This window comes from Oryctolagus cuniculus, chromosome 1 (genome assembly GCF_051225735.1).
Source record: "Oryctolagus cuniculus isolate XC-2025 breed Fujian yellow rabbit chromosome 1, ASM5122573v1, whole genome shotgun sequence".
NCBI lineage: Eukaryota > Metazoa > Chordata > Mammalia > Lagomorpha > Leporidae > Oryctolagus > Oryctolagus cuniculus.
This window is the reverse complement of record NC_142867.1, coordinates 143386653-143406318: the sequence shown is the minus strand read 5'-3', so window position 1 is coordinate 143406318 and position 19666 is coordinate 143386653. Positions and strand designations below refer to the sequence as shown.

General features: G+C 47.1%; 1 long non-coding RNA gene across 4 annotated transcripts; it reads right to left on the bottom strand.

Annotated features, from left to right (window-relative positions):
- Positions 1 to 2592: 2592 nt before the first annotated feature.
- Positions 2593 to 12831, bottom strand: LOC149128677 (uncharacterized). Of its 4 annotated transcripts, XR_016223099.1 has the most exons (6): positions 11432 to 12831; positions 11138 to 11236; positions 10841 to 11042; positions 10584 to 10703; positions 9578 to 9770; positions 2593 to 3306 (listed from the first exon to the last, which is right to left on the bottom strand). It is a non-coding gene; the product is annotated as an uncharacterized LOC149128677 (long non-coding RNA). The 4 variants fall into 4 exon arrangements; XR_016223097.1 differs by lacking the exon at positions 2593 to 3306 and having other exon boundaries at positions 8898 to 9770; XR_016223098.1 differs by lacking the exon at positions 2593 to 3306 and having other exon boundaries at positions 8898 to 9770; positions 11138 to 11233.
- Between the last annotated feature and the right edge of the window lie 6835 nt (positions 12832 to 19666).

Genomic DNA, 19666 nt, shown 5'->3' with positions numbered 1-19666 from the left:
CCCAATCTTGGCTATTATGGACAATTGGGGAGTGAACCGGGGGATGAAGGGGAGAAGATACTCTCTCTCTCTCTCTCTCTCTCTCTCTCCCCCTTTCTCTCTCTCTCCACCTCCCAAATTAAAAATAAATAAATAAAAACCTTTCTAAATATAAAATATAAAAATAAGGTGTGAGGTGCGCTGCCTTAGTCCATTTTTGTTGCTAACAACGCAACACCACAGCCTGGGTACACAATCAAGAAAAGTGGTTTTGGCTCATGGTTCTGATTCAAGGTTGCAAGGTCGAGCAGCCGTGTCTGGTGACAGCTTTCTTGCTGGCAGAGCCCTGAGGTGCAGATAAAGTGTTTAAAAAAAAAAATAAGGCACAGGCCGGGGACTCCGTTGTGGTGTAGCGGGTAAAGCCGTCTCCTGCAGTGCCAGCATCCCATATGGGCACTGGTTCAAGACCCGGCTGCTCCACTTCCAATCCAGCTCTCTGCTATGGCCTGGGAAAGCAGTAGAAGATGGCCCAGTGGCCAGCGCCGCGGCTCAATAGGCTAATCCTCTGCCTGCGGCACCGGCACCCCAGGTTCTAGTCCAGGTTGGAACGCCGGATTCTGCCCCGGTTGCTCGTCTTCCAGGCCAGCTCTCTGCTGTGGCCACATGGGAGACCAGGAGAAGCACCTGGCTCCTGGCTTCGGATCAGCACAGTGTGCCGGCCGCAGCGGCCATTGGAGGGTGAACCAATGGAAAAGGAAGACCTTTCTCTCTGTCTCTCTCTCTCACTGTCCACTCTGCCTACCCAAAAACAAAAACAAAAACAAAACAAAAAAAAAAAAAAACAAAGGAAGATGGACCAAGCACTTGGACCCCTGCACCCACGTGGGAGAACTGGAAGAAGCCTCAGATCGGTGCAGCTCCAACTGTTGCAGCCATCTGGGGAGTGAACCAGCAGATGAAAGATATCTCTCTCTCTCTCTCTCTCTCTCTCTCTCTCTCTCTCTCTGCCTCTCCTTTTCTCATTGTGTAACTCTGACTTTCAAGTAAAATAAATAAATCTTAAAAAATAAATAAATAAGCAGTGGGGCCCGGGGCCTCTGATGGCAAGAGACAGGGAGCATTCGAGAGACCCAGCTCAGCTGGCTTTTGTAGCTGACCCACTCCCAAGATGACTCCTTAACCCACTGGTTCATCCTCGCGTGCAATGGTCCATTCATGAGAGCACAGCTCCCATCGCCTCTTAAAGGTGCTGCCTGGTCCCATCACCCAGTAGCTCATAGCAGGGTTCAACTTGAACTTCAGCTGCAAACCAGAGCAGAGCTCACTCTCCTTTCCCCATAGTGGAGGGAAGAGGTTTGGAAAACAAGGAGGGGAGGAGCAGTCCAAGTGGCTCCTTTCAATTTTATACCCGGTCACTGGATGGGGGAAAACTGTCTTCCCTCCTAAATCTTGGCACCATGAAGGTTTAGAAGTCATCCCACACGAAGGGAAAAGGCTTCTACTGGGGGACATCGTTTTGGTCCTGTTCAATCGCAAGCTGTGACGATTCTATGCCCATCCCGGGGTTCACACGACTGGCCCGAGTATCAGAGCAGAGGGTCTAGGTATTAATAAGAGCAGGGAGATGCAGATTCAGTAGAGGCAAGAGGCCCACGCCTGGCAACCAGGGGCTTGCTGCACCGGCACCTCTGATCGCTTTCTTGTCTAATACTTCTGTAATACGGAAGTATTACAATAAAAATCTCAAGTTCAGGGTTTTGGGTGCCATGTGAGTGACAGTATGAGTCATCACGCCAGGCTAAGGGCTCTGTGCAGCATTTGTCCACCACTCTCTTCCACCCTGGATCCTCAGCACCTGCTGGCCTGTGGCAGAAGTTTTAATGTGAGACTGCTGCCTGTCGCTCCGGCATCCCATATGGGCGCCGGTTCAAGTCCCCACTGCTCCACTTCCCATCCAGCTCCCTGCCAATGAACCTAGGAAAGCAGCAGATAACAGCCCAAGTGCTTCGTCTCCTGAACCTACATAAGGGACCCAGGAGAAGCTCCTGGCTCCTGGCTTTGGATCGGCTCAGCTCCAGCCATTGCGACCAATTGGAGAGTGAACCAGCGGATGGAAGATTCTCTCTCTCTCTCTCTCTCTGAAAAAAAAAAGAAAGAAAGAAACTGTTAATGCTCCCTAAACAGCCAGGTATCCACAGAGCCCCTATAATCCTACGTGACTCTATGCATATGCTAGACAACTGAAGTGGGTAGCACTTCTTTCAAACTGTCCCTCTTTTTAAAAAGGAGTTCAATTTATTGTATCAAGTTAACTCAGCAAAACCATGTCATCAACTCAATGATTCCTGAAAAGGAGCCTTCAAAATATTTATGACTTTTGATTGAGTCTACTTAGGAATTTACAGAATCTGAAAATTATAGACACAAAAGATACCCACCAAGGTACCCACTGCAGGGTTATATGTAATAGTCAAAACCAGGACCACCTTAGGAAGAGCCAGTAGACAAATGGTTAAGTGAATTAGATAAATTTTGTAATACAGAATATTATGTAGTCACTAAAAGTATTCTTCCAAAGATACTAATGACATGAGAGAAATAGTTCTACTACTATAACCTTTAAGACCCACTATATATAGTACACTCTATATGAGATAAAACTTTCTGAAATCTAATTCTTATTTGTTTAAATGTTTTTCAATGAACATGAGCCAATACTACTTTAATCATTGGGTTTAAAAGATTTTTTTGTTCAAATGTCTTCAAAAGACAGAGATACAAACAGATAGAGTTCTCATCTAATGATTCACTCCCCCAAATACATGCAATGGCTGGAGAATGGAAGGGTTGAAGTCAGAACCAAGGAACCCAACCCAGGTCACCACGTGGGAGGCAGGGACTCAAGCACTTGTGCCATCATCCGCTGCCCCCAGGGTGCGCATCAGCACGAAGCTGGAATCAGTAGCCGGGGCCCGGACTCGAACCCAGGCATCTCAGAATAGATACCTTAACCACTAGGCTAAATGCCCACTCTCTCCCTTTTTAAAGGGTTCTATTCGTAGATGACTTTTATCTCTGGTTCCCCTCTCTGCCACACAGGTAGAACATCACCCCGTAAGAGGAATGCTTTGGGAATCTGAAAAATAAGACTCAGGATCTGTAATCGTTCAGACTTTCTATAGATCCTCATGTGAAGAATGGACCTTTGTGACGGCTAATCCTCCTCCCCAAGATCTGGCCATAAGGCAGCCATGGTCTCCAGTGCAGCGGCAACCGAGCTGGGCCTGGATCTTTCCCACAGATTGTATTTCCTCTGGCTCCTTTGACCTAAAACAAAAAACAACACAGGCATTCAACAGTTCCTTTCTTTACTTCCTGAAAAGCATTCGAGTAAGTCTGCCAAAGAAGCTACACAGTTTGCAATCTGCCATCTTCTTGGGTAATTCCAATCATTTTTTGAAACAAGCAAGAGCAGAAATTACTTCACCGGAGGACTATGCAGCATAGTAAGTGAAACCCTTTGAAACCACTGTATTGGGTTACTCTTAAAAGTAACAAAACATCTGACTCTTGGCTGCAATAAGCCTTCTGGTTACATCAGAGAGAAGTCATTCTGAACAGAATGATGAAAGCTGCCCCAGGGTGGGGGAGTAGAGGTAGGGCAGGGATAGGCAGATAAAACAGGATCTGTGCCTTAACTCTCACTGGGTGATCTGATTATGTTCCTTGGATCATGTAGCAATCATACCTTAGAAGAATGCATTTTCTCCCAGTAATGTTCTTTTGGAAGCTACTTTTCTGATCTTACTTTTCCTCCAAGCCTATAGAGAAATCACAGGTTGGATATTCCTGTGTTTCCAGTGGGGCAGCCACGTGAGTGTCCCACAGACGATTTTACTCAAAAATAGACACAGTATTAGCTGCAATCTCCTCTGAGTTCCTATTGTCACTGAATTATAAATTTTTACTTTAAGTCCTCCCATTGTGAGGATTTTCTGTGCCAAACCAAGGACTTACAGGTTTTTGGATTTCCCTTTGGTAAGATTTGTCCCTTCTGCCTTGAACCTAGCAGTTAAGACACCAGGTCACACATCAGAGTGCCTGGGTTCAATTCCACCTCCATCTGCTGATTCTGGCTTCCTACTACAGACCCTAAAAGAGGCAGTGGGGATGGCTCAAGTAGTTGGATTTCTAATACTCACGTGGCAGCCCTGAATTGCAACCCCAGTTCTAGTTGGGCTGATGTGGGAATTTGGAGAGCGAACCAGTGGATGAGACTGCCTCCTGCAGTCTTTTTGCAGATTAAGTCTGCAAAAAAAAAAAGCTCTCCTTCCTCTCCCTCTCTCCCTTCCCCTCCCCCTCTCCCCCTCAAATAAAGAAATAATGTTAGGAGCTGGTGCGTGAAGTGCCGGCATCCTGTATGGGTGCCAGTTCGAGTCCCTGCTGCTCCTCTTCCTATCCAGCTCTCTGCTATGGCCTGGGAAAGCAGTGGAAGATGGCCCAAGTCCTTGGGTCCCTGCACCCATATGGGAGACCCAGAAGAATCTCCTGGCTCCTGGCTTTGGATGGGCACAGTCCAGCCGTTGTGGCTACCTGGGGAGTGAACCAACAGATGGGGAGTGAACCAGCAGATGGAAGACCTCTCTCTCTGTCTCTACATCTCTCTTTCAAATAAATAAAATAAATCTTTAAAAAAAATCGACACTCTTATTTAAAAAAAAAAAAAAGAAATAATATTAGAATTGCAATGCGTTCTATTTCCCTATGAAAAAATGATTATGTTCCTATATTTAACCTCCAAAGAAAGGTTCAGATTTGGGTTTCTGAAGACACATTAGAACTGTGATTAAACTAGCAATCAAAAGAAATAAGCCGGCGCTGCGGCTCACTAGGCTAATCCTCCGCCTTGCGGTGCTGGCACACCAGGTTCTAGTCCTGGTCGGGGCACTGGATTCTGTCCCGGTTGCCCCTCTTCCAGGCCAGCTCTCTGCTGTGGCCAGGGAGTGCAGTGGAGGATGGCCCAAGTGCTTGGGCCCTGCACATGCATGGGAGACCAGGAGAAGCACCTGGCTCCTGCCTTGGGATCAGCGCGGTGCGCCGGCCGCGGTGGCCATTGGAGGGTGAACCAACGGCAAAGGAAGACCTTTCTCTCTGTCTCTCTCTCTCACTGTCCACTCTGCCTGTCAAAAAAAAAAAAAAAAAAAAAAGAGAGAGAGAGAGAAATATTTGTCAAAGCAGATGACTTTAAAATTGCCTAAATACCATGTTCACACTGAACTCTTAGGTATTTGCTGTCCACTAAAGATGGAGTGGCCGGTATTGTGTTGTGTAGGACATCAACAGGCTTCCTTGCTCTCTCCGCCTGTCTTGCCCTGCTCCAACACATTATCCAGCATGACACCAGCGCAGCCTCTAAAACTCACCAATCTGATCCCAACACTTCCCTTTGCAGCTCCCGTTGCCCTCGGAGTGAAGCACAAATTCCCCAGCTTGACTCCTAAGTCCCTGAAGTATCTGGCTTCCTAGCTTCCTCTCCAGGCACCACAGCTGACCTTTGACCCTCCGTAGTCTGAGCTGCTACCCAGCAAAGACATCTCAATGATGTGCCGGGAGACCCAGCCGACGATCCTTGCACCTGCTGCTCCATGATAGAAACCGTTAGCTCTCACCATTCCCCCGCGTCTTCCTGTCTCCTGCGGATCCAGGAAGGTGGGTGATTAACGTTTGGCAATGACACAGGATGAGTCATCTGCAGTCCTAGGAGTTAAGAACAGGTGTGAGATTCCCATCCTCTCCATCTCTCTCCCTTCCATCTGTGCACCTGGAAGCAAAGGGCTGCAGAGTTAGAAAACGGAAGCCGCCTGGGTCCCAGAGTCACCTCGTGGGGATGAACAGCTTCATTTACTCTGACTTGATACGAGAGGAAAATAGTCCTTCATGACTCAAAGTCCCGACATTTGGGAGATTTTGCTTCCGGCATCAGCAAACATTATTTAACCCAATGACCTCTCAGCCTGCAAAGCCTTCTCTCCATTTTTCTACCCTAACCTCCACCACCAGCAGCTTTTACCTAGCTGCTATTCCTCTTCAACTCTCAGCGTAAATGTCTTTCTCCAGGATCCCTCTCCTCTCGTAGCAGAACCACAGTTCTTCGATGAATTCACTTAGCACACTTGATGGTAGTTGCTTCCATGGAAGCCCTTTGTCCTCTGTGGCCTGGAAGCTCCAAAAGTTGACATTGTTGCCAGCCGTAATCTCAGTGCCCTTATCTGTGAGACACAGAGCAGGTGCTTCCATGATCATATAGGCACGGGCAGGGACTTAGCATGTAGCCTTTATAAATACACAGCCTGATGTTACTCATGGAAGCAATAATGTTCCATAACATCTGAGAGACTGGTCATACACATGGACACTGGCCAGCCCACACACCAAAACAGAGCTCTGATCCACATCCTAGCAACCACAGGCCAGGAAACCAGGCCATGTGCAGCAAGCAGCCCGGTGCATGAATCTCTAGAACACACTTACCAAACCACCACCTCTCGCAGTGGGCCTGTGATACTTTGTCCCAAGAGGCAAGGATTTAAATTCCTAACTGACAACCTCTCTAATTTTTTGATCCTGCTTCCAATTTAGAACCAACTTGAGTGAGCCAGATAGGTACCCCTGACACGGATCACGCAGGGATCCCTACTCTGGAGAGCCTACCTCCAGCTGCCCCCTAACACATCCTCCAATCACAGCCTCCCTGAAGCCTTCCCTGTCTTGCACCTGCCTCCAGGAGGTCCCGTTGGTACCTGAGTATCAGCAGCCCCTGGTCAGAGAGGCAGTTCTCAACAGGCCCCAGCTCTGACCCCCTAGAATCAGAAACTCTAGGGGTGGTCCCAGAAATCTGCTTTCCTGGGCACCAATGGTGGAGAACCACCCCAAACATAACCAGATCGGAAGCATCTGACACCCCTAAGCGCTCTCATCCTTTGGGGACCTGTGCAGAAGAAGATCCCTGCCCTAGGAGGAGGTCCTGCCAGCCTGCTCTTCCCCCAGTCACTGCTCCCGACGGTGGGACTAGCCCCATCTGAACAGTGGGGAAGGCACGTGCCTTCCTCCGGGATCCACAGTAACCCGCTCTCCTCCCTCCCCAGGCCACCTGGCATCATGATCTGTTAGAAGACAAACACACCGCCTTTGGCTGTGCCTGGTTACTAGCTGTTCCTAGGAACCAGCCAAGTTATGCTTATGACATGGCTCCCTTCCCTACCGAATGCCGGTTGATATTTTTAGAGATTTCTAAGTGCTTGGTCTAACAAGTGAGAATGGATGTCCTCTCAGCTGAAATCTTGTTTTGTAGAAACCAGGGAAGTCTGAGCATAGATTCCTCATGGTACTTTCCAGTGTTAACGGACTTTTCTTCAAGCTCAAATGCACTCATCACCAGCATTTGATCTGAAATGTGCGATATTAAGGCCACTGCTCTGTCATACAGGAAGTTCAAAAGATGAACATCCAGGGGAGGTTCTGCCTTCTGGGTCTTAATTTCTGAGCTAGAAGCTTTGCTAGACAAATCATTCTTCAGAAACATCACAGGGGCATCAAGCTCTTGGGACCACAAACCTTTGAGGACTCTAAAGCAGAAATAATCTCAGGATCCCATTTTGTAAAAAGAATTGAAGAAAATGATTCCAAACAAGAAGGAAATCAGAACTCCAAGCAAATTACAAAAGTTTTGCACTGAGAAATTCCATGAGCACCACAAAATTCAGGGACAAATAATGCAAAAATAAATAAAAACGATTTAAAAATCTCATTAAAAATCTTGGGGCCAGCATTGTGGTATAGTGGATAAAGTCGCTGCCGGCAACTCCAGCATCCCATATGGGCACTGGTTCATGTCAAAGCTGTTCCACTTCCAGTCCAGCTCCCTGCTAATAGCCTGAGAAAATTAATAGAAGATGGCCCAAGGTGTTAGGCCCCTGCCACCCATATGAAAGATCCAAACAAAGCTCTTGGCTACTGGCTCCTGGCTTCAGCTACCCCAACGTTAGCCATTGTGGCCAACTGGGGATGAACCAGCACATGGAAGATCTCTTTCTCCCTCTTTTCTCTCTGTAACTCTTTCAAAATAAATAAATCATTTTTAAATATTTTTATTTATTTTATTTGAAAGTTGGTCTTACAGAGGCAGAGGCATAGAGAGAGAAATATTCCATCTGCTGGTTCACTCCCCAAATGGCCACAACGGCTGGAGCTGGGCCAATCTGAAACCAGGAGCCAGGAGCATCTATTGGATCTCCCACGTGGGTGCAGGGGCCCAAGGACTTGGACCATCTTCTACTGCTTTCCCAGGCCATAACAGAGAGCTGGATTGGAAGTGGAGAGGCCAGGACTCGAACAGGTGTCTATGCAGTATGCCAGCACTGCAGGTGGCGGCTTTACCCTCTACACCACAGCACCGGCCCCATTCTCATGCTTTTGAGTGCACACTTTTTGATCACCTCTTCACATCACGAAGACGTTGCCACATCCAATTTTTGATCAATTTTTAAAAATTTGTTAAGTTTAGTTATTTCAGAGGCACAGAGGGAGACAGAGCCAGCTCCCCTCCACTGGTTAAAACTCTTCAAACGCCCACAACATCCAGGGCTGAAACAGAGTCAGGATCACGATGTCCAGGTCTCCCACTTGGGTGGCAGGAACCTAATTACTTGAGCTGCATCACTGCCTCCCAGGGTCTGCATTTGCAGAAAGTCAGGAACCGGAGCCAGGACTGGAATCCAAGCCCTCTGAGGCTGTACATGGCTATCTCACCCTCCGTGATCCAAATTTTAAACTGAATTTAATTGTAGAAGACTTTCTCAGCCTTGTTGTCGATGATGTCATGTACAATTTTTTGGATGGTGATCAGATTTAGGGAGGTTTCTACCAAGCTCCCTTTGGGTCCATGTTTTATAATCCAAAGGAGTTTTTCCACTGACTGGCTTCATGCTGTGTAGTTTATAGACCAGCCTTTGCCCCGCCCTCTCACAGTGGTAGGGTACCAACTGCGTGCCTGGGCATGTTCACGTCCCAGTGAGATCCCTGGGTCCATTCCTTGGTGCCTCTGTGCCGTGGTAGCACAGAGTGGGCGGACGGAGCGTCTCTAAAAGCCATTTATGAGGACAGCTGGTCATTGCCAGCCGAGTAAATGCACATAAGACGCTCACCTGACTTCACCTGCCCCAAATGCCCACAGCCAGAGGAGAAGTTGGAGCGGAGAGAAGCCACGAACGCTGGCACCTGCAAACTTTACAAGGTGTGGGAAATGAACCTGAACACCTGACTCTCATCAGGCTTGGGAATCGCGAGCACCTGTCCTGATGCGCCCTGACAGATGGGGGCGGGGCCTGTGCCTTCCACTGACAAGAGAGAAAAGGAAGGGAGCAGAGGATGACAGGAGGAGCCTAGTAGAGAAAACAGTAAGAGCCTGGGGCTACTGCAACAAGCGAGAGAGAAAAAATGCACAGGGAATTCAGGAGCCAGCCGGGACACCCAGTAAGCAGAGCCCAGCCAAGCACATTTGTCATCAATGATTAACTTCTGGAGGAGCAAACCATTTGACCTCTCCAGCTGAACAAACACGGCTCCCGAGGCACTGCTGTGGCCGCACTGGGCACGACACTGGGCACGTCCTCCTCACGAGGGCTTCGGCCGAGCACAGGTGACGGCGCCTCCTCCATAGCTCAAGGGAGAATTGCTGGGAATGCTTCTCAAAGGCTGATTCAGCCGCTGCTTTGAAAACGCGGCACCTGGTTCTGAAAAAGAAAGTTGGATTTATGGGGGGAAAAAATGGTGGTCTCCAGGATGTCAACCAAGACAAGGGGAAGAAGGTACAAGAGGCCGTCGGCTGAGGCCTCGCGCAAGCTCCAGGCACCTCTGGGCTTTTAACTCCTGGCCAACAAAAATTCAAAACAGCTTGGAGCTGGAGGCTTCCATTGAGATACAAAATGCAAATATGCGGCCTCGTTGAATGCTGGGTTTTCCTTGCTTTTGGAAGCTTTCAGTCCCAAGCAGTTTTGCAAATAGGGAATAAGTACCCTTGCACCCCAACCCCCAGGAATTCTTGTTTCATTCAGATAAAGCTTAGCCTGGGTTTCAACAAATAAAATGCAAATGAGCATGAAGAAAATTAATTAGAAACAAAGAGCTGAGTTCCTTTTCCATTAACTCCTTGAAAACCACCATCCTCCAAAAGGAAACGGGAAGAAGCTGTAATACAGTACAGCAACATTAGAATGCAGTCCACGGCTGGTTTTCTTCACCGTGACCTTGCTCAATTAAAATTAACCATCTGGTCAGCCCAGAGCCCATGTCCCCTGTTCTAAATGGCATTTTCCCTATTAAAGCAGAAGGTCGGGGTGCTGTTCAAAAGCCTGGGCCTCACCCTTTTTTTTTTGGCTGTTAAAAAACAAGCATACTGAGGCCCACGCTGTGGCGTAGCAGGTAAAGCAGTGCCGGCATCCCATATGGGCTCCAGTTCGAGTCCCAGCTGCTCCACTTCTGATCCAGCTCCCTACTATGGCCTGGGAAAGCAGTGGAAGATGACCCAAGTCCTTGGGCCCCTGTACCTGCATGGGAGACCTGGAAGAAGCTCCTGGCTCCTGGCTTCGGATTGGCCCAGCTCTGGCCATTGTGGCCAACTGGAGTGCAAACCAGCGACTGGAAGACCTCTGCCTCTCTGCCTCTGCCTTTCAAATAAAAAAGGAAAAAAAAAGCAGTCTCTTTAAGCTCTCTTGGAAGCCGACACTGTACTATACAGTAAGACAGCAGCCCTCTTGAGAAAAGGTGATTCTTATAATACATAAAAGAGTTATGGCAGGTTTACTTTAAGTTATACGTGTTGATCTGGTCCCCGGATGGCGGCAGTGGTGGGGGCCTGGCAGGACCAGGCTGAAGTCAGGAACCTAGAGCTGCACCCGGCTCTCCCAGATGAATGGCAGGGCTCCAAGTCCGAGGCGTCAAATGGGTTATTAGGCGGTCAAGGTGGTCCCCCGGTGGAAAATTGGAGTTGCAAAGTGCTTGCTCCCCTCCCCACAAAAAAAAAAAAAAAAAAAAAAGGTTATCTTTAGCAAGATGAAAAGCGCAGGTCCCGCCCTACTTTCTTAGGAATCTCCATATTTACCATGAGAATAGCAAGAGAGTGGTGTTCCCAGTCTATTATAAAGCAAATTAGGTAACTGCACCCTTCCAATGGCTCCCTGTTTTATCTTGAACCAGCCTGCTAGGGTAAAATAATTAAAATATAAATCAGGACTTCCACAGGGTGTGTCCTCACTTGTACTGATGGACAGGTCTTCCCCCAAGATTGTGCTTAAAAACGCCCGCTACCACCAGCGCTAGGGGTCTTCCTCCCTTGGAGCCTCCCTCTTTGTCTCCTTCTGCGGGAGGTTTCCAACTTGAATAAATCCTACTTTACTTTCAACGCCTTGCCTCCCCGGTCATTCTTCTCTGCCTTGAGACAAAGAACCGCGATCCTCTCTCCCGGAACACAAGGACACTGGCCATCCTCTGCCGCTTTCCCTGGAGCGTCAGCAGAGAGCTAGATTGGAAGCTGAACAGCAGGGTCTTCAACCGGTGTTCATCTACGAACCCAGGAGCCAAGAACTTCCTCCAGGTCTCCAACATGAATGGCAGGGGCCAAGCACGTGGACCATCTTCCGCCTTTTCCCAGGTGCACTAGCAAGGGAGCTGGATCAGAAGCAGAGCAGCCGGAACCCCATGTGGGATGCAGGCTTTGACTATCGGCTACATCACAGTGCCGGCCCCAACCCAGGGTCATGTTGAAATCGGACAAGACCCCCTAAAATTTACCCTGAAATGTGTTCCCTAGAAATGCTATCCGGGGTGCCACATGTGTTACTGGAATTTGGGGTGTCTTATGATTTCACCACGGGCTTATTACTAAATCCCCGATATTAATAAGCCCAAGAGGGTTTTGCCTAATATTTAGAGAAGATAAATGAGGCAGCATGGTACGTTTTAAGCTTTTATTTAGTGAGAAAGATGCATAGGCGAGTGAGAGCTTTATTAAGGAGAGAGAGGTGAATAGGGGTTCATGCCGAGCACCAGGAACCAGCCACATGGAAGAGCATCTAGGCCTGTATCTGGGCCAGGAAGCCTAGAGCACTTAGCCCAAAGGCCATGCGCCCTGGAGGCGCGGGGCTGCAGCAAGCCCCCTCCTGACAAGAGGCCAGGAAAGAAGAGCCACCTGGGCCACACCGTGTCCTGGCTTTTAACCCACTTTCAAAGGGGAGTGGTTAATTAACCTGATTGGCTGGTGGGCACCCAGGTGTGGCCAGGTAGGGGAATGAGGCCACTCAGGGGCGTGGCAAAGGCATCAGGTAGGGGCATGAGGTCACACAGGGGCGTGGCAAAGGCGTGGTCTTCCAGTTCACAAATCTAACGCTTTTAACCTGTATGCCTGCCCACTTCATTCCCCCCTCAGAGACTCCAGACCTTAATCTTAAGGGGATGTTGATGGGCGTCGGGTCTCCATCTTCTGTAGCTACTTCCTGCTGATTAGGGTTGCAGACCCTGCCTGTTCTCGGTCTGGAAGTCTCTGCCTATCTCATCTAATGAGTTTGCTTCATGAGCTGGGGCTCTTTCAGTCACCGGCATCCTCAGTGGCTCCTGCATGGTCGTCATTATTCTCAGAAGCTGCTGGGTTCTGCTGGGTCATTTTAGATATAAATGAAGGTCCATTGTCACTCTGGAGTGACCGTGGGAGTGCAAAGTGTGGCACAATGTCCTTCAACATGGCTTGAAACACCTCGTGTGCTTTCTCCATTCGGGTCGGAAAGGCCTCCATCCATCCTGTAAAAGTATCAATAAAGACTAGAAGGTACCTATAATTGCTTGTTGGGAACATATTGGTAACGTGCCAGTCTACACCTGTTTATGTTCTCCTCCTCTGCACAGGAGTCAACAGGGGAGGTGGCCTTACGTGGTGAGGGTTATTCTGTAAACACAGAGGCCAAGAGCGAGTCATTTCCTTTATGACCATATTTAGTCCTTTTCCTCCAAAAGCTTGGGAGACCAGTTGTGTTAAGGCATCTCTTCCCAAGTGGGTAGAGTTGTGTATCTCCTTGATAATTTTCCATTGAGTGGCCATTGGTAGCATAATTCTATGATTTAGCATCCACCATCTATTTGCGGTTTTAATATAGCCTCACTGTTGGGCCCATTCATTCTCGGGCTCCGTATAGTGAGGTTCCTTAGCCACTTCCACAGATTGAGTTATAAGGGCCATTTCCAAACTCTCCTGTGTAGCAGCTCTATCTGCTAACGCATTTCCCTGGTTAACATAATTATCTCCCTTCTGATGTCCCTTGCAGTGGATGACAGCCACTTCTAAAGGCTCCAGTACTGCCTGAAGTAGAGCCAGTATCTCATTTCCATATTTAACAGGGGAACTCTTTGCAGTCAGTAAGCCCCTCTCTTTCCAGATTGCTGCGTGTGCATGTAAGTCAAGGAAAGCCTGTCTGGAATCTGTATATATATTAACTCGCTGGCCTTTTCCCAGTTGTAAAGCCCTAGTCAATGCAATAAGCTGTGTCTTTTGGGCTGAAGTATTGTGTGGTAGTGCTTGGGCTTCTATCGTCTGCCTTTCTAACTCCTTCCTTCAGACAGATGCTGCTATCAGTAAACCATTCGGCATCTGGATTTTCCAGAGGCTCATCTCCTAGGTCTGGCCTACTAGAGTACACCTGCCTAATTCAATGTGTAGAAGCCTGGATTTTGAAGTCCTCATTTCATTCTGAGTTTTAAAAAGTAGAGGAAAAAAATAGCTTAGTAATCGCTGAAAACAAAATGACTCATGTTTGCCACAGCCAAAGTGTGTCTCTAACATGCAATGCATGTTTTTAGAAAACAAATCTTTTTAAAGTTTAAGAGAAAAGTGTGCTCATCACAGAATACTTGGAAAAGAAAGTCACCAATGGATAAAACCACCGCCAACCTACAGGCTGGTCTTCTAGAATTTTTGCTGTTCACGTTTTTTGCCACATATATGTAAATATGCGGAGTGTTTGAAACTTTGTATTCTGGGGCCGGAGCTGTGGTACAGTAGGTTAATCCTCTGCCTGCAGTGCCAGCATCCCATATGGGTGCCAGTTCGAGTCCCTGCTGCTCCTCTTCCCATCCAGCTCTCTGCTGTGGCCTGGCAAATGCAGCAGAAGATGGCCCAAGTGCTTGGGCCCCCTGCACCCACGTGGGAGACCCAGAAGAAGCTCCAGGCTCCTGGCTTCAGATCGGCACAGCTCTGGCTGTTGTGGCCATTTGGGGAGTGAACCATCGGATGAAAGACCTCTCTCTCTCTCTCTCTCTCTCTTTTCTCTCTCCCTGCCTCTCCTCTCTGTGTAACTCTGCCTTTCAAATAAATAAATAAATCTTTAAAAACAAAACAGCAGTCCCAAAGGGACAAATATCATATGTTCTCCCTGATCGGTGACAACTGACTGAACACCAAAAAGGAAACCTGTTAAAGTGAAATGGACACTATGAGAAACGGTGACTTGATCAGCATAGCCCTGACTGTTAATGAACAACTTAATACATTATCCCTCTTAGTATTTTTTTTTGTCTGTTCTACTTAATATGACTGGTTTAATTCTGTAATTAATACACAGTTATTCTTAAGTGTTGAAATTTAACTGAAATGTGATCCCTGTTAAACATAAGAGTGGGAATAAGAGAGGGAAGAGATGTACAATTTGGGACATGCTCAAGCTGACTTGCCCCAAATGGTAGAGTTAGAAACATACCAGGGGATTCCAATTCAATCCCATCAAGGTGGCATGTACCAATGCCATCTCACTATTCCAAGTGATCAATTTCAGTTCACAATTGATCATAATGAAAGGACTAAGAGTCAAAGGGAGCACATAAACAAGTCTAGTACCTGCTAATACTAACCGATAGAATAAATAAAGGGGAGAGTGATCCAACATGGGAAGCGAGATACTCAGCAGACTCATAGAATGGCAGATGTCCTAAACAGCACTCTGGCCTCAGAATCAGCCCTAAAGGCATTCAGATCTGGCTGAAAAGCCCATGAGAGTATTTCAGGCATGGAAAGCCAAGACACTCTGGCAAAAAAAAAAAAAAAAAAAAAAAAACCCTAAATGAAAGATCTCTGTGAGTGAGATCCCAGTGGAAAGAACAGGTCTTCAAAGAAGGAGGTACCTTTCTCTGAAGGGAGGAGAGAACCTCCACTTTGACTATGACCTTGTCTAAACAAGATAAGAGTCGGAGAACTCAAAAGGCTTCCATAGCCTTGGAAACTCATGACTGGAGCATAGGGAGATTACTGATGCCATAAACAGGAGTGTCAATTTGTAAAGTCAACAACAGGAGTCACTGTGCACTTACTCTTCATGTAGGATCTCTGTCTTTAATGTGCTGTACATTGGGATTTAATGCTGTAACAAGTACTCAAACAGTATATTTCACTTTGAGTTTCTATGGGGGTGCAAACTGTTGAAATCTTTACTTAATGTATACTAAACTGATCTTCTGTTAAAAAAAAAAAAGAAAGAAATTATCAATTCCCAACTTGACTCTCACTGGGATTAAGCATGACAATAGGTCTGATCTGATTTCATCATCATTTAAAAAAAATCATCTATTATTTTTCACTTTATGTTTCTGTGTGGGAGCAAACTGTTGAAATCTTTACTTAATGTATGCTAAACTGATATTCTGTATATAAAGAGAATCGAAAATGAATCTTGATGTGAATGGAAGGGGAGAGGGAGTGGGAAAGGGGAGGGTTGCAGGTGGGAGGGACGTTATGGGGGGAAGCCATTGTAATCCATAAGCTGTACTTTGGAAATTTATATTCATTAAATAAAAGTTAAAAAAAAAACAGCAATTTCCTCTCCACCTTTGATGATTCGGCTCTCAAGGCTTAGTGCTTTAGTTCTTTTTCTAGTAAAGTTAAGAGCCCGATTTTATGCTTTCCAGGTAGCTTACAGTCCTAAGCTTTTTTGGTCAAAGTATCCAAACTTGTGTCCTGGGTGTTAGAGACAAAATGTCAGTGCAGTTCTGTAGATCTAAGTGACTTTATTTTCAATTCTGGAATCAGACAGTAGTTCAGGCCCAGAATGGGCTCAGGGGTGCTCCTGCCCCAATCCAAAGGTGCATCTACAGGGAGCCAGAGAAGACACATTGGGCTACAGCGCCAGCCCTCACGGTCTGGTTGGACCATGGTGTGGCCACCTGTGGTTGGCTGAGACTCACCCACTGGCCGCAAGGGGAGTTTGCAGTCTGTCTACACATCAGGTTGGGTTACAGTTCACGAGGCACGGAGAAGCCTTTATCTTAAAATTAAAATACATGGGGAGGCAGCTTCAGGCCAGAAGCTCAGTGTGATTCTGAGACCATCTTCCGAATGACTGCCCCCTAACCGGATCCTTCGCTGCAAGGTAGCGGGCTGGGGCCGGGAGGGAGGAGCTCCCTCCCCCGCCCCCCGCCCTGGAGCTACACTGTTATTCTTCTTGTTTCAGTGTTGATGACTAGTTTGCATTTTCTCTTTCAGAGAAATAATGTGATTATTTTGCTCCTAAAGTGTCTTGAGGCTCCAGTGGCAATGTTGGGGCTGAATTTATAGATTAATCTAGCAGACAGTGAAATCCCTACAGTATTGAATATTGTAGCACAGAGGGTTAAAGCCCTGGCCTGCAGTGCTGGCATCCCATACAGGCACAGGTTCGAGTCCTGGCTGCTCCACTTGCAATCCAGCTCCCTGCTAATGCACCTGGGAAAGCAGTGGAGGATGGCCCAAGTCCTTGGACCGCTGGACCCACATGGGAGACCTGGAAGAAGCTCGTGGCTTTGGATCAGCTCAGGCTCAGCTCCTGCCATTGAAGTCATTTGGGGAGTGAACTAGTGGACTAAAGACCCCTCTCTCTCTTTGTCTCTACTTCTCTCTGTAATTCTTTCAAATAAATAAAATAAATCCTAAAAAAAAACCTTTTCATTAAAAAAAACCCACTCTGTTTCTCCCATATTTATATAACATATATTATTATATATTATTTATCCATAAAATATGTCATATATTATATACTATATATTTCCCCCATACTTATATACTACTTAGTGTCTTTCAGAAAACATGGCAATTTCTTCATACAGAACTTGCACACTTGAGGGGACTGTTTCTGGATTTGTCATGGAAACGGGTTTGGAATTTGATAATTTTCACTTTCCTAGAAAGTTGGGTTTTTTTCCCCCAAAGATGTTACCTTGTGCAATTTATTATCCCACAAGGTCTGTTTTGGTTCCTGATTTTCTGCAGGAATGCATATTTCTCATTTGTAATATTTTTCTCTGCTGTTGGATTAGCTATAGTTTTCCATCTTTCATTTGTCTTTTTAAAATATCAAGTTGGGTGCTTTGTTTACTACTTCATTAATTCTGCTGGTCCTTTTTGCTTTCTTCCCTCTCTGGGTTCATTTTTCTGTTGTTTTTGTCATTTTCTTTTAAAAAAAAAAAAGATTTATTTATTTATTTGAAGGTCAGAGTTACACAGAGAGAGGAGATGCAGAGAGAGGTCTTCCATCTGCTGGTTCGCTCCCCAGTTGGCCACAGTGACTAGAGCTGAGCTGATCCAAAGCCAGGAGCCAGGAGCTTCTAAGTCTTCCACGTGGGTGCAGGGGCCCAAGGACTTGGCCATCTTCTACTGCTTTCCCAGGCCATAGCAGAGAGCTGGATCAGAAGTGGTTCATAACCAAGAAAACCAATGGCACACTGGAGACTCATCACACTGGGCTTCCCCAAGTGCCCAAGATGCACTTTCTTCTATCTGTGGTGGGGATATGTTTCCAAGTTCTTGTATTCCAAGTTCTTGCCCCCACCAAGAAAATAATTCAAAGACGCATAAATACAGAGTACAAGTGAGAACAGGCATTACTGAAAATGAGAGGGCGAATACACATTCACACCCGAGTGTAGCAAGCCCACATGAAGAGACACTCCCCCACCAGTGGGCCAGAGAGCTGCCTATCAGGAGAGAGGGTAGCAAGAGGCCCGAGGAGTTCCAAAAGCAAAGTCCAAGAAAAGGCCCCTCCCACACACAGCCCCGGAATTGGATATGCAAATCGGGTGGAGTTTGGGTGGAGTTCAGTGTGTATAAGTCTTTCTGAGAGTTTCATGGTGCCTCCATGTGTGGAGTTTAATTTGCAGGTGGTCATCATGGTCCCAGGTGAGATGCAGGTGCGTTATGGGAACATGGTCATACTAGATTGACACGTATGGGCGTGGAGTTACAGTGCGGGGCAGAAATTGTGAGATCTTGCAGGTCATTTATCCCTACCTCAGCTGCCTGCCTATTTCCCTCGCATCAAGTCAAAGAAAGGACGGAGCCAGTTCTCTGTGCTTCCTGTGGGGTTACCTCTGTATTGGCACCGTCTTTAGTGGTGAGCCACTGTGACCCTTCCTGGCCCCACCCCGAGAATATCTGGGTCCTTACATTTTTCCTAAAGGAGTCCCTCACAGGAAACAACCCCTTTCGTACTTTTCTGCATATCATTCTTTAGAGCATGCTTTGGGTAAGAGGAGACATGTGTCTCCTGGCTGTGGCCAGAGCTCTTTAGGCCACATAAAATTAGGTGAATGTCCTAATGTTTTTTAGAGAGAAGAAAGTTTCTCAATCCTCATGGAGACTTTCCATCCCTTGAAAATACTCACTTACTCTTTCTTCCTCAGTGCGATGAGACAAAGTCCTATTTCTGAGTGAAATCGGAAGACACTCCTTAGGCTCGATATCCAGTGACCTGTAATAGGTCTGCAGGAGGAAGAACTCATTCTGTCTGGGGAAGTAAAATCGGGCGTCTAACGCACACTAGACTGGAGTCTCCCCTAGATCATTGTGTATCCTCCTTCGTGATGCCTGGGGGCTGCGAGAAGTCTTTTCCTTTCCCTTCATTTCACATAGGTAAAATGTCACTGTGAGTGTTACTAACTGATGATTTTTACATTTTTTACTCGTTCATTTATGTTTATTTGAAAGGTAGAGATACATAGAGAAACGGAGTGGTGGGTGTGGGGAGAGAGATTGATCTTCCATCTGCTGGTTCACTCCCGAAAGCCTGTAACAGCCAGGGCTGAGAACCCCATCCAGGTCTGCCCGTGGGTGACAGGGACCCAAGTGCTTGAGCCATTGCCTGCTGCCTCCCAGAGGGGCCAGAAGCAGAGCCGAGACTCAAACCTAGTTCCTCCACTAAGGGACCCGGGCATCCCCAGCCGTGCCCTATCTGCTGCACCCAGGACAGGGTACCATTGTGATTTTTCACATAAAATGAACATGTGTTTTTCAACTCAATAATTTATGAGGAAATTATGATCTTGGACAACTCTAGATCTTTCTACCTCTTTTTCTCCCTCTTATCCAAGTGATACTGCCAATCTACACGTCTGTCTTGCTGAACGAGCCTCAGTGGGTCCACCCTTCCTTGTAAGACGATGTGGAAATCTTCTAGCATGGCTCACGAAGACGTTGAAAGTAAACCAGCCGGCGCCGCAGCTCACTAGGCTAATCCTCCGCCTTGCGGCACCGGCACACCAGGTTCTAGTCCTGGTTGGGGCACCGGATTCTGTCCCAGTTGCCCCTCTTCCAGGCCAGCTCTCTGCTGTGGCCAGGGAGTGCAGT